General features: G+C 48.5%; 1 protein-coding gene across 2 annotated transcripts in view; it reads right to left on the bottom strand.

Annotated features, from left to right (window-relative positions):
* The window catches only part of PLS1 (plastin 1), a 470,894-nt gene that overhangs the window by 225,262 nt on the left and 227,333 nt on the right, over positions 1 to 18,299 (bottom strand). The window lies entirely within an intron of this gene.

Here is an 18,299-nt window from a genome sequence, read left to right as displayed (position 1 = left end):
CTTCTTAACTTGTATTATATGATAGTCCCACATACCGCTTGCAAAATACCATCACAGCTGATGCCCTGCAGCCAAAGCAGACCCCAGTCTATCCCTCAGTCAACCCGGGTCCTGTAGGGCTAAGAGCCCACTTGCACCCACCATGACATGCATGGACAATAGCGGAATTTCACTCCACATACCCTCTTGGAATGTTAATGGGCTCCTCGACAGGGTTAAGCAAACGGCAGTCTTAAGCTACGCCGAGCACTAGGCACCTGACATACTCCTACTTCAAGAGACCCATCTCATGGGCAACCACGATATGGCTACGATAGAGTTTGGCACTCAGGGTTTGCCTGGAGATCGCAAGGGGTGGCAATCCTCCAGTGGAGTAATCTCCCCTTCGTGCTCACACAGGCTACTAACAACCCTCAGGGAGGTTTTGGGGCTCTGAGTGGAATGTTAGGAGGGAACACTCTCAACCTAGTCTCCATATACTTACCTCCATCGATGCTCACAATGACCTTGAAATGTACCACTGACCTCATTGCGTCCCTACCCCTGGGTACAACAATAGTTGGGGCTGAGTCCAACGCGGTTAAGAATCCAGACCTTGACACTGCAAGCAAGCCTTCCGCTGCAAGAGCCGCACACGCTAAACACTTGGCGAACTGGGCAGATGCCCTAGGCTTCTGTGATGCTTGGAGAATCTAGCATCCCCAGAATAAGCAATTTACCCACACATCAGCTGCACATCACACTCATGCACGAATAGACACCATATTTGTTCCCCCTATTGACTGCCAAAAGATCAGAGATATCACTATCCTTCCCAGAGGCATTTCGGATCACTCACCCGGACTCTTGAACATTGGGGAGCCCCCTAACCTGATCCGCCCGACTTGGAGGATGAACGTGTGGTTCCTCCAGGACAAAGAGTTTAAAAAAGTGGTTGGGGCAGAGCTTCAGCAGTACTTCCTCACCAATAGTGGTTCTGTTCCCTCCCCAGGTACCCTATGGGAAGCAGGCAAAGCCACCATCCGTGGCTTCGCCAAGGGCCAACTTAAACTAAAGCGTCTGACTCAGAACAATCAGATACTCTGTGAGAGGCCCAGGCGCTCCTCCTCGAGAAACACCCACCTGAAGACCAAGATGAGAACCAGACAAGACAACTTGAACACCTAAGAGAATAAATCAGGCAACTCTCCGTGGACTCCACCAAACTTCTATGGAGATCCTCCATAGCTAGAGTGTATAGCTGGAGAGACAAAAACAGGAAGATCCTGCATAGATTAGCTACATATCCCAAAGCCAACCACATAATTCCAGAGATTAAAGACCTAGAAGACTTTGTCCATCGCTCCCCCCAGCAATGGCCTAGAAATTTGCCTCCTACAATCGCAAGCTGTACTCAGGGCAATGCCCTGAAGTCTCCCTCCCAGAGCTACTCAAATTGGATCACCTCCATCTTCCCCATATCAGCGCAGCTGAATCCATCGATATAGACCTCCCCATCAACCATGAGGAGCTCAACGATGCCATAGCACGTACCGCACCGGTCAAAACCCCAGGCCCTGACGGTCTCTCATAGGAGTACTACGCTACATACTGGGAGACACTCGTCCCGCACCTTTCTGATCTATTTGCTGAAGCCCTTGAAAAGGGCTAATTTCCCGAGACAGATGTTGCCACCATTGTCATTATCCCAAAAACGCAACCGCCTTCATCAAATTGTGCCGACTACCACCCAATATCTCTCATAAATACAGAGGTTAAGATATTTGCCGCAGTCCTAGCCCATTGGTTGAGGCCCTACCTTACCAAATTGATCCACCCTGATCAATGTGGGTTCATGCCATCGTGGGGGACTAGACACTGCTTCTGATGCCACCACCTGGCCCTGGCAAACTGCCAATTGCTCAATTGCTAACCCTCTATTTGGCGCTACTCCTAACTGACTTTAAGAAGGCCTTTGACTCTGTGGACTGGAGTTACTTGGACGATGGGCTGGCCAAGATGGGTCTTGGTCTATATTTTCGCAACCTGGTTAAGGTCCTCTACTCCCGACCTCAAACACAAGTGCTCGTCAATGGGGGCACTGTTGGAGGCATTTCCTATTAGAAGAGGAATGAGGCAGGGATGCCCCCTCTCACCCCTCCCTTTCGCCTTAGCGATGAGCCACTGGCGTGCCTCATTCGGTCTGACGACCGAATTCAGGGTTGGAAGTGGCCAGGCTCGGAAGAAGATAAAATTGCTTAGTACGCCGATGATGTCTTGCTCTTCCTTGCGGAACCGGCCCAATCTGGTCCCCACAGTCTCTGGGCACTGCACTCCTTCGAATGGGTCTCCGGTTTGCGACTGAAGCCAAGCAAATCGGTTCTGGTCCCTTTACACTTAACTGGAGTGCTTCGACTGGCAATCCACAATCCCCATCAGGCGGCAATCGTTTAAATACCTGGGAATCTGGATCACAATGCTCCCTGACCTGGTCACTTAACATAACCACATTGGTGAAGAGAGCTAGGGAAGACCTCCACAAATGGCAGACGCTACCATTCAATCCCCTAAGGAGAGTTGCCCTTTTTAAAATTATGATCCTCCCTAGATTCCTCTACGTAATCCCAAACACCCCCTTTTATTTCCCATGGGCTTGGTTCAGAGAGCTAGATAGCCTGACCACTAAATTCCTCTGGGGCGGTCAGAGACCTTGTGTAGCCTTAGGCCAATGCCAAATCCCACCCTTTGTAGGAGGCATGGGTATGACCAAATTATATTTATACTACCTGGCGAATCGCCTACTCATACTACATGACTGGTTTAATGGGGGATGGTCTGACCTGGCATACAGACTCGAGTTGAGCGAATTGGGCCTACCTAGGATCCAAACGATGATGTACTGGGGACCCATTCCTAGAACTCTACCAGCGGTGATGCAGGCTGTTCTTCTGGCCTGGCGAGCTTCCTTGCGCCACACCCACTGGACGAATAAACTGACCCTGTACCCACCGCTCTGGCATGGTACTTGGCTTAGGGAAGTTAGCGAATCGAAAGGATTCCAGGCATGGGATCTCATTGGGGTTTCCCAACTTTGGGATGTGTGAGTCAGCGACCACATATGCACCTTACATGACCTGCAGACCAGATACTCCCTACACCCATCACAATTCTACAGATACTTGCAGCTGCGTCATGCCCTTCATACGCATATACCGGGAGGTACAACACTGCCAGGACTACAGTCCTCCAGAGGCACAAACTATGATGGGGAACTTGGGAAAAGGGGGCAGTTCACGTGTTTACTGTTCCCTAACTAACAACACCCCAACTACATTAGTCCGGTTCAGAAGCCAATGGGAGAGCTGAGTGGGACCCCTCGAGGAGGATGACTGGAGGGACGCACTGATGGCACCCAAAACGGTCACTGCATCAGCCAGACTCCGCCTGATTCAACAATACTTCTTACATACAGCGTACTTAACCCCCAAGCACCTCCACAGTGCTGGTTTGAACCCGGCTGCATCCTGCACATGATGTGGCCAAGAACAGGCAGACTTCTTTCACATGGTATGGGCCTGCCCCCTCTTGCCTCAATATTGGGAGTCTATAGAAAGAGAACTCACAGAGGTCGTGGGTAGGGAGGTCCCACACAATCCACTAAACTCACTCCTAGGGATCACAGATAGACTGGATGGGTCCAGGAACGACAAACTGTTCCTCATCATGGCGATGATCAGGGGGCGTGGCCTGGCGCGCGGCAAGATGGCTGCACTGTAGTGCTGCTCTGCCGGCCGTCTTTATATTCCTTCATCATCCTGCTTTCTGACCGTCTAGATCAGCTGCCTGTGGGGAGCTTCTGATCGCCGCAGCACTGCACTATCGGAGGCTGTTTTTGGTGTGAGGGACAGAGATTGCAGAGCCCGGTGCTGGGTACTGACGACCTCACATGCTCGATTGCTTGGGGCTGAGCAAGAGCAACGGGCGGCGCTCTGACCAACGCTGTCCCGGTGAAGGCCTGCCGGAGCTGCTGATATCGCACGGATATTGAGACTGAGGGCGCGGCTGTACATAAGGGACATTGCCCGTCGCTTTGACGCGGGGGCTCCGAGGTACGACGCTGCAGGAGTTGTGGATCCCGAGGGTGAGTGCCTGATGCGCTGGTGGAGGGCGCGGGGCGCTGGAGCTACGTAACCGGCTGAGCTGCATGCGGGTACTGGCTATCGCGGACTCCGGCGCGGCCCTTTGTGGGTGCACAGAGGGCGGCGCTCGGCCGCTTACCTCAAATTAATTGCGGCTGGAACTCAGAGACTCGACCGAGCCCCTGCCCGCACTGAACGCGGCACCTGCTCGCAGGAGGTCCACTGCGGCTGGGGCCTACGCAACGCTGCTAAATCACCACTGGCCTCGAAGGGGAGCATTGTTGTATATGTCTCCACACTACCTACTTCTATGGGGGCACAATCTTTATAACTTGCATCCTCACAGTGGATGGCCAATTCTGTAAGCACCCCGTCTCTGTTGGATCGCGCGGGCCCTGTTCACTTCAGGCCTGGGCGAGAGGCCTACACAGTAAGTCGGAGGCGGCATCTCGGAGCTGCTCACCTGGTGTGGAGGTGTACTACTACTACTGATTATACCACATATCGCTGCTGGGAGTCGAGGGGGGCACTGCATGGCCTTGAGCTTCCCGGTGTGGCCGGCTACCTATCTGCCCTAACTGGGGCTGCTTGCTTGCTACTGACTGGCGGTCCCGGAGTTTGTGTGGGGGCCCGGCGCTGTGGACTGAACGCGAGGGGCTCTTGAACCATCGTGTTTTGTGCGGCGAAGGATGATACACAAGCCAGAGGTCAGATAGTCGCTGTCTGGGCGCGCTGTGGCTGCCGGAGTGTAATAACCGTGGCCTACAACACGTGGGGCGGACGCTGAGGACCCATCCGTCCACCTGCTCCTCCATATTTTGTAAAGACACTACTAGGCCACTTCCTGGGTTTGACCCCCTTGTGACTGAACGGAACACGGCATTGGAGCGTCTGCTGTTGGGTGTCGCCGATCCCGACACCCTGTGACTGCTTACCAGCTACATTCGGCGAGGGCCCTCCTAGTCGCAGATATGGGCAAACCAGAAAAGAATCAGCCAAAGTTCACCTTTGAACTTGGAAAAGGGGGAAAAACCCCGCACAATGAGGCATCGGATTCCGAGCTGGACTCGGTCTCGCAGGCTCCAACTGCACTGGAGAAAACGTTGTCCGCCAATCAAGTCAGCCTGCAATCTATTGATGGCAAAATAGAAGCTCTTAATGGCCGAATGGGCCATATGTCCTCAAAACTGGATAATCAGGCGGCGCAAATTGGCGAGGCTGAACAACGTATATCAGATGCAGAGGATGGCCTGCAGCATGTTGCTGCCAAAACCACGGACATCACACAACTGTTTGCGGTGATTCAAGCAAAGAACGAGGACATTGAAGCGCGCTCAAGGCGCAATAACGTGCGCATTTTGGGTCTACCGGAATCAACAAATGTAGGCCAGCTGGAAGACTACGTAGAAGCTATGCTCCGGGACATCTGTGAAGCCAAGAATTTATCCACGGTGTTTGCCTTTGAACGTGCGCATAGATCTCTGGCGGCTTATTTGCTTCAGGCCATGGACTTACCTTTGGGGCATGGGCATTTGCTCACATTGCCTATGATACAATTGCTTTGCTCCCCACAAATAGTCTTTATGGGATGTCTGGGCAGGGTGACTGTGAATGGCCAACCTGCGTGTATCAGCTCCTTTCTTTGCATTACAGTTATGGACACATAGTTGTAAAACGGTATATTGTTATAGGCCTCCTATATATGCTCATGCTATCCTTGGTGCTGAGGATCTGTTTTGCTCATCATGTTGTCCCATGCGGGTGGCGGGCTACTGGTTAGAAACACAATCACTAGGAAGGCGGCCCCTTCCCGGGCATTTGGGAAGTGGTTGCGGCCGCTACGTCCCCTACTGGGTGTACCCCATTACTATTTTTCTTACTGTGCTGTTCTGTTTTCAGTTGTTTGTTAAGACAGTGGGTTCTGTCTTTGGCAAGATTGGGTTGCTAAAGTGGGTGGGGGGAAGGAGTTGGGTATATTTGAGGATAATGGCTAGCAATCAGATCAGAGTGTCCACCAAGACAGCGCTTCTAGACATGCCACATTACAGACACCAGCCAATGACGGCGTCAAACACATCAGGAATTACTCACATTGATAATGGGTGAGGAATACCGGTACCTAACATGGAATGTTCACGGGCTTAACACCCCTAAAAAGATTAGACAGGTGCTGAACTACTTAGATAGACATAATGTACAGGTTGCTTTATTACAGGAGACACATCTGAACAAACATACAGATACTAAATTTGCTCACAAATGGGCGGGGTTCCGGCTCGCATCCTCCTACTCCACTTATGCACGAGGTGTCCTTGTTCTGGTCAAGACGGGCGTTCCATTCCGGCCCATGCATACTCATACAGATTCAGAAGGACGCTGTGCCATGGTGCAAGGGAAACTGGGAATGACCACCCTCACGATTGTTAATGTATACGGACCTGTGATAGATGATCCCCCGCCTTTCAAACAGATGCTTGCTATTTTACGCACGTGGCCAGAAGCAGCTATATTATGGGGGGGTGATCTCAATACGCATCTTAACCCGCAGCTGGACAAATCTAATCCAACTAGTGCCCGTACCCTTAAGGTAGCTCAGTGCGTCCGCGAGGCTATGGCGGAATTGGGGTTGGTGGATGTCTGGCGATTACATAACGAGCACACACAGGAAGGCACACATATCACACCGGCACACAACAGCTGGTCCCGTCTAGATTACTAGTTACTAAATGAAGGCGCAAACAACTGGGTTATTCGGATCCACCACTTGCCCCGCACTCTGTCAGATCACAATATCACAATCTTGTCTACCTCCACCTCCGAATCCCGACTAATCCACATTGTCCCTTCACATGGCGTTTCCGAGCAGAAGCACTGCTCGACCCCATTTACAATGAAGCAATTAGGACTGCCATAATGCATTATTTTACTGAAAACACGGGATCCGTAGACAGTCAGGCGTCTCTTTGGGAGGCATTTAAGGTAACAATAAGGGGAGTCTGCATTGGGACTGCATCCGGTATTTTGAAGGACATCAGGGGTCAACTTTCCAAGACTGAGACAACCCTGGACGGACAGGAGAAGGAATATTGGGAGACTCCATCTACCATCACGCTCGCCTGCATACACAAACTTCTCGCGGAATATGACAAGCTAGCTGAAATAGAGGGTAAATACAGAGGGAGGAGACATGTAGCTAGGGCATATTGTGAGGGTGGTCGGCCTGGCAGGAATCTGGCCACTAAATTGCAATTCCGGGTGAATCATCGTCAAATTGACAAGATAGTGGACGGGAACGGGGCGGAACACTTCACTCCACAGGCAATAGTGGACCAATTCAAACACTGTTACAAGACACTGTACACCACACAGGGACGAGTAGATGAGACCACCATGGCGGACTATTTGTCAGACATAGCGTGTGCATGGCTCTCAGATACACATAGGAAATACCTATCCATACCCATAGACGAAAATGATGTCAAAGACGCTATCGCTTCCCTTCCCAATGGCAAAGCACCGGGGCCGGATGGCCTAACAGCAAAGTTTTATAAAGCTTACGCGGACCTTGTTGTACCTCTTTTGCTAGCAATGTATGCTGAGGCACACGATACAGGCATCCTGCCCCCCTCTCTGAGGCAGGCCATGATCATCACACTTCTCAAAAAAGACAAACCTTCTACGTTCTGTGAGTCCTACCGCCCCCTATCATTGATTAATCTGGACGCAAAAATATTAGCTAAATTATTTGCCACAAAAATCCAACCTTTAATGCCTCTACTCGTGCTCCCTGACCAGGCTGGATTTGTGCCCGAAAGATCCACCTCCCATAACCTGCGGACTATTTTCTCCATGTTTCACATACTTAATCCTGATCTACCGGCGCCGCTATCATGCTTGATGCGGCTAAAGCATTTGACTCCATAGAGAGGGGTTATATGTTTTACATACTGCGCAGGATGGGATTCCCCGAAGTAATAATACGGTGGATCCAGATATTATAAACTGACACATCAGCCATAGTGCGAGTAGGCAATATCACTTCTGCACCGTTTCCGATAGAGCGCGGCACTAGGCAAGGCTGTCCCCTCTCCCCTCTTCTCTACGCTCTTGTGCTTGAGCCTCTCGCCTGTAAGATACGGCAAACTCACCGAACAGCTGCTCTTAATTTTAATCATCGGCCGGTCAGCATATCTATGTATGCAGACGACATGGTCCTTTTTGTCAGGGAGCCCCAACAGTACTTATCTCCTATTCTCCGAGAATATATCAGATTTGGTATGTTCTCTGGACTCACAATAAACTGGGATAAGTCAGTCATTATTCCATTAACGACAATCACATCCAAGCCTCCTCTGGAGTAACCTTTGTTATGGACGACAGACCCCGTTAAATATCTTGGAGTTTGGGTGCACCGTGATCCTGAAGTTGTAGTCAAAGAAAACTATGGTCAAGCTTATGACACATTAACACTACAAGTGGACAGGTGGTCACACTTACCGTTGTCCTTGGCTGACCGTATAGCAGTCATAAAAATGGTCATTCTTCCCCGCTTCCTATATCTCTTTTGTAACAGACCGATAAAACTGACAACACTTTTTTAAAACGATAAGAACCCAACTTCTATGCTTAATCTGGGGCACTGGACAGCCCAGAATTGGCTGGCAGATTTTGACATTGTCCTACGACAAGGGGGGCTTCGCCGCACCAGACTTTTACGTATATTACCTCTGTGCTCAGGCCCAATATGCATATTACTGGTTTAGAACACATTACTTTATACCAAATGTAGCTGTGGAGGATGGGGATGCCCATCCCACCTAGTGGCATTCTGACGCAAGTGAATAGGCACACACCTAAAACGGAAATCAACACACTTGATATAACTATTGCCGCATGGTGGGGGATAGGCGAAAGAGTGCAAAAACTACCATTATATGCACCAGCACTGCCCCTAGCCTATCATGCTGCTCTATCAGTCACTCAAGAGGTGGGACCTCTAAAATCATTAAAAGAAGCTGGCATTACCCATATGCCGGACCTGTACCCGGAGGGGCGCTATCTCACACAGAGTGATCTGGACTACATACAGAACCCCACGTCCCTATTTCAATACACGTGTTACTGCCTTAAACGCACCATGCGAGACCATTACCCAGACTTTCCATATGAACCGCCAACACTACTGTCCCTACAGCTGTTGTTGGTAACACCAACCAGGAAAGAACTGATAACTAAATTATATAGGGCTAGGCAGGAGGAGACGGTTAGAGGACCTGATAAAAGCCTCGCGAGGTGGAATGACATATTAGACCCTCAGATTTCTGTAGAAGAATGGGAACGTGTGTGTCAGCTGACAGGTCATCTCACGCCCAACGGGAATTTGCGTATTATTCATTTCAAATTTCTGCATCAATCGTATCACACCCCATCCCGATTATACAGAATGGGTTTAAGAGATTCGGATCAATGCAAGCGCTGCAGGCAGTTGCATGCCGATTTCCTGCACCTTGCTTGGCGATGTGCCCCTGTGTTACAATATTGGGAAGAGGTGCTCGGCCGTATCCAAACCATGACGGGCATTGCACTACCCTGTACACCTCTGGTTTGTCTGTTACACTACCTCCCCCAATTGAAGGGCATTACAGGCAGGTTTGTAAGAGTTGCCCTATTGCTTGCCAAAGGCCGCACGCTGTTTATGTGGGACAGTACACTGGTCCTGAAACTGGAGGGATGGATGAAGGACATGGTATACTGCAAAGAAAATTTAGAACTATATGCTGAAGAATTACCTGTAACCTCTAGGCCAAATGATATTTGGGGACCGCTCAAACAATACCTCGCCACTCAGGTATCAGATGATGATGTTTAACGTGCACAATTGACCCTGTTTCTACTATCACTGGTGTGTGAATGTAATCATGGCGTTATGTATATACTGCTTACATAATCTCGGTACTGTACACTCAGATTGCTGAAGATATGTTTGATACTGTACTGTTGTGGCTTTTTGCTCATTATGCTCAACCTGCCGATGTTGGCAGTGGATGTACGTTGCAACATAATCCAATAGAAAATAAAAAAATAAAAATAAAAAAAACATGGCGATGATCGTGCCCAAAAGAAATATAGCTGCAAGCTGGAAGAATCCCAACCCACCTAGCTTTGCGAAGTGGCGCAGGGAAGTGGATTGGTGTGCAGCACAAGAGAAACCCCTATAAGAGGCCCGGGCGGTCCGGCCAAACACCGCAGGGTCTGGGGCAAATAGCTGGGGCAGATAGATTGAATATGTTTTACTTCACTGACGGTATGCATTATATTGGGCCTCACGGGGTCATGGCTGCCAAATGTGTAACATCCAAAAGAAAATGTGGGACTTCACATCACTACTGAAATGTATTGTACTATGACTATCACTGGTGTTTTTTTGTTAAAAAACCAATAAAATTGTTTAGAAAAAAAATTCGTTTTTCACTACTGCAAGGCCTTCCTCTCCTATTGGGTAACATTGGAGTTACCGTTTTACATTTTATAAGTGTAATGTGAACAAGTTCCCAGATCATGTTTGGTGTCTTTGGACTTGTAATGAAAATTTGTGATTTATAGTGAAGTTGGATTTTAAATTATAATTTTTAAAATGTCGCTTTTAGAAAGTTGGACTTCACTTTCTACTATTTGTACTGACCTTTATGAGTAAAACATACCGGTCCGTTTTTTGTTTACCGTCACTAGTTTATTGATTCATTTTTTTCACTAGTGAAACCATATTACTTCAAAAGCATATCAATCATTTTTTGTGCATGTACAAACAGATATAAAACAATACAACATAATTTCAATATACCTTACATTTACAGATTTACAGCACATCCACCATACATTCTAACCCATCCATTCATACCTCACTCATACATACAAAAAAACGACATGCACAGAAAATGATTGATATGCTTTTGAAGTAATATGGTTTCACTAGTGAAAAAAATGAATCAATAAACTAGTGACGGTAAACAAAAAACGGACCGGTATGTTTTACTCATAAAGGTCAGTACAAATAGTAGAAAGTGAAGTCCAGTATTGGCAGTTGTGTTGTTCTTTTGTTACATCGGGCTTAGCCTTACTGGGTCAGAGCCACGACCCTGTTTAGAAAGTTGGCATTTTCCTCTCTTAGCCATTTAGTGCCGGCAGCCTGTCTCTGGGTCAGATGACTGTGTCTAGTTGACAATTGGGCTTTGTGTATTCCTCATGGACAGCCACACACAATAGGAAGCTTATCTGTATCTGGATGGCAGGATGGAAGGGAGGCGCTGGACCCAGCCCCACTTGAATTAACTGTGTCCTGCCTCCACAAAAAGTGCTGCATACCCCCTCTAGTTAGTCTGGAGCCAGGGCCGGGAAGGCAGGGCACCTGTGCACTTCAAAGATCTGCCTCTAGAAGCTTCTCCCCACTTCAAAGGCACAACTGGGGATAAATACTAGACTTCAGACACTCACTTTTCAGTACACTTCTGGACCTGAGGATACTCTGCCAGGAAGGAGGACTGCTGTCCCGCTGAAAGAACTGCCACTCTGCTGGACTGCTGATCTGAAGGACTGTTACCCTGCTGGGCTGACCTGCTGCCCTCTTGTCTGGTTGAGAAGGACTGGGCCTGCCTCTCTTAAACCCCGAATGATTCCAAGGACTAGTTGGGTGGCCTCCTCACTCGACCCCAGCACCAGGGTTCCACCATCTGTAAGTGTACCCTGCTCATTGGTGCCACCCCAGTCCTGGACCCTTGGAAGTAGGCTTAAGGTGCTCTGCCAACCTCTGTGGATCCAGTAGAACTGATGCAGCTCCTCTGTTGCGCTGTACAAGCCAGTGTAGAACCAACACATTGCCACTGCTGCATGGATTGGACCAGTCACAAAGACAAGCATCGCACCGCAGGCCATCGAAACTGCAGCTACACAACCCATCTTTGGCACAGGCGGGATCCTTGGTGACGGTGCAGGCACACACATCAAAGCCTTGCCACATCTCTTCAGCTGTGCAACACATCTTCAACACAGATCCTCACAACGCTCACAAACTAGGATTTAAGATACAGTGTTCAGCAGGCCTAACTGGATCCCTGTAGCCTGCTCGCGCTCCATCAAGGTCAGCATGAACTTGTGACTTCCCGGTCCATTGCGACCAGATATCCTGTTGGGGTGGGGTGGGGTGGGGTAGAGTGGGATGGGGCAGGGAGGTTATTGTATATGACTCCCAGGCTCCTGAAAGATAGAAGCCTGCTACAGGGAGTGGTGTTACCTCCTATTTGCAGGAAGCGACTAAGAGCGTTGGCCAAAATGGTGAGCTTCAGAGGCAGAGTTGCCTTTCATGGACAAATGACGATCCCACTCCTGTAGGGCTGCGTCTTTGTTCAGGTAGACAGGTTGGCAGTGGGCACAGAGAGGAGAAACCAGTGGCCAAACTGGTTTTCCAGTGGGTGTGAAGACCACAGATAGCCACACTTCGGGGGGGGGGGGGCTACCAAGCTTCTAACATCAAATGAAGGGTTCAGATATCTTGAAAGTTGGCAGAATAGTTTGGTATTGCTAGATGCCCCACATAGCTAGAAGTCATCATAGGGTGGGAGGGATCCTGGTAGCCCATTGGCTAGTGACCACATCATCTTCCCAGAGCACTTTCTGGGCATAAATATGGCACCCCCTGGCACTCTAAACCTCTTATAACAAAGGAGTTGAAGAAAGTACAGAAGAAGGACTTCTCTGCCGACCCCTGGACCTGACAAAGCGAGGCTGCACTGTCTGCTGGACTGCACCAACCACACCTTGGGCTAGCACAGAGAGGACTGTGTGCGTGGCTCCTGGCTCACAGAAAAGTCACTTCTGAGCTGCAAACAAAAGAAGTGACTCCAGCACCAGGGCCATGAAAGTTGAAACTGTCCATTCCGCCAAGTAGTAGCCACTTCCTTCAGAACACCACTGGCTGCTGATGGGAAACCCAAAAGACCAATTCTCGACACTCAAAGGTCTAAGTCCATATTGATCGCCTAATACAGAAATCAGCCTTCACCAAAGAAAACCACTGGAACCGCTGTGCAGGGAGATCGTTAGTCCAGCCGCAGCTGGCCTACTGGTTCAAAAAAGTTTCTAGGGACCCAGACCCCTGTGGCCAAAGTTGCCCCACCTTAACTGTGCATAGAGGAATAATCGCAAGGATACCCCCACCGACCACAGAGCTTCCCGAGCATCTTTCAGCATCCTGCATCCCCGGCATCAGGACCACTCTATTGAAGACTCCTGATTTAAAGTGTGGAACTGGACTTGAGACTGCTTTGGTGATCAGGTAACAGTCAAAATACTTCTTATTGGCCCCCTGACCTTTCCCCTGTTTCGAGGGAGTAGCCAGAAAATTACAATACCCTCCACTTTGAACCGAAGCTCTTGTGGCACTAAGCAAACAAAGCAAGTCATTGCGACCCTCCCCAGAGGGACAGGGATATCTTTTTCATCCAAGCATCTACTCATTCATCCTTTCATATTTCATCTACCCACTGAAATCCACTAGTTCACCTTTACATTCTGTCATCCAATCAATCTTTCATCTATCATTCAGTCTGTCACCATTCCATCCATCCATCCATCTGCCTATCCATATCCAAACCAATCCGTCCATCTTCAAACATATCCAGCAACCCTTTCCATTCAGCTATCCTTTCACTCAGTCATTCATGTTTCACTTATTCATCCCCCTTTCATCTATCCATTTATCCTTTCAGTCATCCATCCAAACTTTCACTCATCCAGCCTCCCTTCCACTTCATCCATCCACCCTTTCACTCCATCCATCCATCCTCCATTTCACTCATATATCCATCCACCCTTTCACTCAGCCATCCACCCTTTCACTCAGCCATCCACCCTTTCACTCATCCACCCACCCTTCAACCCATCCATCCACTCATTTATCCATCAATTTACCCTTTCACTCATCCATCCTTTCACTCACTCATTCATACACCCTTTCACTAATCTGTCTATCCATTCACTCATCCATCCATCCACATATCCATCCATCCATCCAGCCATCCAACTACCCTCCCTTTCACTCATCCATCCATTTTTTCACTCATCCATCCTTACATCCGTCCTTTTGCTCATTCATCCAGCCACCCTTTCACTCTGTCTATCCATCACCCAGCCCTTTAGTCTATCTATTCACCCATTCATCCATCCATCCATTCATGCATTTACCCTTTCACTCATCCATCTATCCTGTCACTCACCCATCCATCCATCCTTTCCTCATTCATCCTCAACCCTTTCACTCATCCATTCAACCATTCAGTCATCCATCATCCCTCCCTTCACTCATCCATACTTTTACTCATTCATCAATGCACCTATCCATCCATACTTTCATATTAATTATGAGCCTTTGTCTGCCGAGCTTCAGACAGAAGAGGCTCATCACAAACTACACCCCGCAGTAGCTGTAGCTGTTAAAGCGGGGGGTTGAGGACGTCCCTGCCCTGTTGGAAATGGTCACCCATCCTTGGTCGAAGTAGCTGAACACAACTCTTTCAAACTTTTAAAAAGATTTTAAACTTTAAGTTTAATAATGCTTGCTTGCGCTTTGAACTAAAAAGCTGTGATTTACATTTTACTTAAAAATCTATATCTCCGGAACCCTCCGGTGGATTTTGCTAATCTTGGAGTCTAAAATTTATAACAATATAATCTATGTTTATAAATTGGTGTCAGATTTCTTTCATGTTGTGTGAATTTCTTATTTCGTTGTTTGGTGCTTCTAAATACTTTACACTAGTACCTTTGTTTAAGCCTTGCTGCTCGAAGCCACAGCTACCTAGAGTTGAACTAAACTAGCCTGACTGGAAGCAAGACAGTTTTGTAAGTGTATTGCATAATAAGGTCGCACAACTGTACAATACCATACAATACACCACAATCCTTAAAACGTGGACACTAGAATGGAACTCAATTGCTCTACAGTAATCCGCTAACAGTTCTGCCTTTTCCATGTGCTGATGTTTAACTCACCACGTCTGAGTCTATTACACAGGATCAGCCCTATGTGCTTTTGAGCAAAATAACAAACCCTTTATTCTTGAGCACAGCACACTGGTGACATGAGGCAGGTATTTCAGAAAAGACGTAACGTCTTTGGATAGCCACAGGTCCACGAATAAGAGAGAAGTAAAAAGTCTTTCCGGTTATAAAGTAAAGTTTATTTTTCTGCTGAGATATAATGAGACAGCAGAGAGAAACACAAATCAGCTGAGAAATTGTGGGATCTGATGCAGAGATAAAGAAGCCTCATCTAATGGCTTGGAACACCTTACCAACAGAGCATATGTTTTGGTAGTGGAGGCAGAAATTAAACAGGAGTCAAACTTTGCTAAACAAATTAAAAAAAAAAAAACAGAAACAATGGTGTTTCATGGGAATCTCCCACTCGTGATGTGAGAAGGACACAGTGAGGGGAGAGACACTTACCGGATTAGGGCCATCAGGAAACCAACAGTCACGGGTGTCATTGCAGCGACACCATACTGGACTACAAATCCATGTGCATCTACTATGTTTCCACAGGAATACGCCAAACGGTATGACCCGGAAGCGCCGCCCACGCAAACCGGAAGAGACGGACACGGACCAATAGAAAAGGGGCAGGGTCAAAGAGGAGGTTCAGAGACTGTTGGCGCGAGATGAGCCGGAGAACGCCGTAGTGGAGAGGACAGGAGAGAAGACGCGGGACCCGAGGAACAAGGAGAAGACGCGGGACCCGAAAGGAAAGGAGAAGGCGCAGGACCCGAGGAAGAAGACGCGGGACCAGACTTACCGGACACCAGAACACCAGGAAACCCAGAAGAACGAGAGGAAAGCTGGTATGAGGACTGGTGGTGTCCGGAGGAGGCTGGGGAGCGGCCGAAACTCAGGAGAGTTACGGCGGAGCCGGTGAGTACCAACGGCTCGGGGTTATTGGGAGTGATGGGGGGGGGGGGAGAAGCGGGAGGGAACCTTGGGTGTGACTCGGGTGTTAATGGTACTGTGATTCCTTTTGGAGCTACGACAGTTTCGTTTGGTCAGAATATATATAGTACTGTTCATCGACGCCTGCTGAATCCGCGCACACCCTTCCCTTCCCTCTCCTAGGCACTTAAATTCGAAATCCCTCTTTTCTCTTACCTGGAACTCGTTTTGGGCCCTTGGTTCCCCTTCCTTTCTAGACTTGGCACACACGTACTGGATAGTGCACAACAGTGTGGTGAAGGGAGAACAAATTCCTGCTACCAGAACCTCATTCTTACGGTTCCACTATTTTGTTTCTTTTATCCTCCTATGAGCCTCCGGGGAGACCACCAAGGTCCAGAAGATCCAGAGAGCAAGACCACACCTTTGCCCATATCTACCCCCTCAAGCTCATCACCGGAGTCGTCAGAAGAAGAAGAACACCAAGGACACTCCGCCTAACACTTTTCAACCCATCCAATTATCAATAAGCCTCTTTCTGTTAAACCCTTAATACAGCCTCCACGCCTGTTTATCAAACCTGCCCTCCCACAAGTGGTGACAGAAGTGGGATTGAAAGGCAAAATGGAGGCTGCCCTAGCGAAGATGGCCGAAAACCAGGAACACCTGGGTAAAGCCATGGAACGTTTTTTGACTGTTGTAGAGGAAGATCGAGGCAAGTTACAGCAAGTACTAGCCGGACAAGGTCAAACTCACGAAGCCGCCATGGATAAACTCACGGATGCCCTAGGTCAACAAAGAGGCCCAACCACCTTGCCATCCGTAGTGCTGCAGAGATATGTGGCCGGATAGGACCCCGATTTCTTTTTTAGTAACTTTGAGCGAATGGCAAATGCAGCATCATGGCCCTCAGAAAAATAGGGTCAATACCTGGGACCACTTTTATCCGGAGATTTACAAGCAGCATACCAGGCAGCTACCCTACAGGGGGCAGTCCCTTACGCAGAGATAAAAAATGTATCCTGGAAATGCTGGGAATAGACGATGAAACATATAGAATGAAACTAAGACAAATGAGGGAAGGACCACAGGAAACCCCTCGCGCCTTATACTTCAGGGTAAAGGATATGGCGGATCATTGGCTCAAACCCGCAACCACTGACAAAGATGGAATCATGGCTAAGATTTACCTAGAACAGTATCTAACATCCCTTCATCCACCCATTCAATGCTGGGTTCGACAACAAGCTAACCTCACCTTAGAAACAGCTGTGGAGATAGCCAGCGCATATATAATAGGGCACAGGACTTCCAAAAGGGACGAGAGGAAGTTACGGGGAAGACAGGGGGACATACACCCCATCGACCACCCAGACCCCCAGTAGCCAAGAAGCCTGAACCTCTTGCTCTCGTTCCCAGTGCCCCACTGCCTAGTATCCCATTTATTCGACCACTCACGGCGGGACCGCAGTGCTTTTCAATGTGGTGGTATGGGACATATAGCTAGATTCTGTCCACAAAAGGAGGAACCCATGGAGTTAGGGAGAGCCCGTAATTACTACTATTCTCCTACAGAAAATAAGTTACCCCCATACAGGTGTACACTCTCTGTGAACGGACAACCTGTTACCACTTTAGCTGATACTGGATGCTTGCATAGAGTAGTTAGACCTCAAGACCTTGGTAATAGCATATGACCCATAGAAGGAATGGTGGCTATTAAATGTGTACAAGGTGACACCAAACCATACCCCACTGCTAGGGTACTGATACAGCACCCCCAGGATTCAGGAACATCCTTAACTGTGGGACCGATACCCCGATTACCAGAATAAGTTATTTTAGGCAATGATTATTCCAAATTACCACAGTTGTTACAAGATTCCTCTTTGGGTGAAGACGAGTGGTTAGCTTCCGCCCCTTTTTCGAACGATATAGAAAGGGAATGGCCTTCCTCCAAACCTCGAAAAAGTCGAAGACAGAGAAGGGCCAAGAAAGGGAGAGACCCCTTGGTGATGCCCGTCCTTCCCGTAGAAAACCCCTGGGAAACTGACATAAACGTCCACGCTGCACAGCGAGAGGACCCGGTCTTTCAAGAAACATGGAATAAGGCGCTTGAGGAGGAAGACCCACAACATGTAGGTCCTTATTTCTTTATTAAAAATGGCCTATTGTACAGAAAAGGTAATCCTGACCAAAAAACAC

Source organism: Lissotriton helveticus, chromosome 11, assembly GCF_964261635.1.
Source record: "Lissotriton helveticus chromosome 11, aLisHel1.1, whole genome shotgun sequence".
Lineage (NCBI taxonomy): Eukaryota > Metazoa > Chordata > Amphibia > Caudata > Salamandridae > Lissotriton > Lissotriton helveticus.
This window is presented reverse-complemented; position numbering and strand designations above follow the sequence as displayed.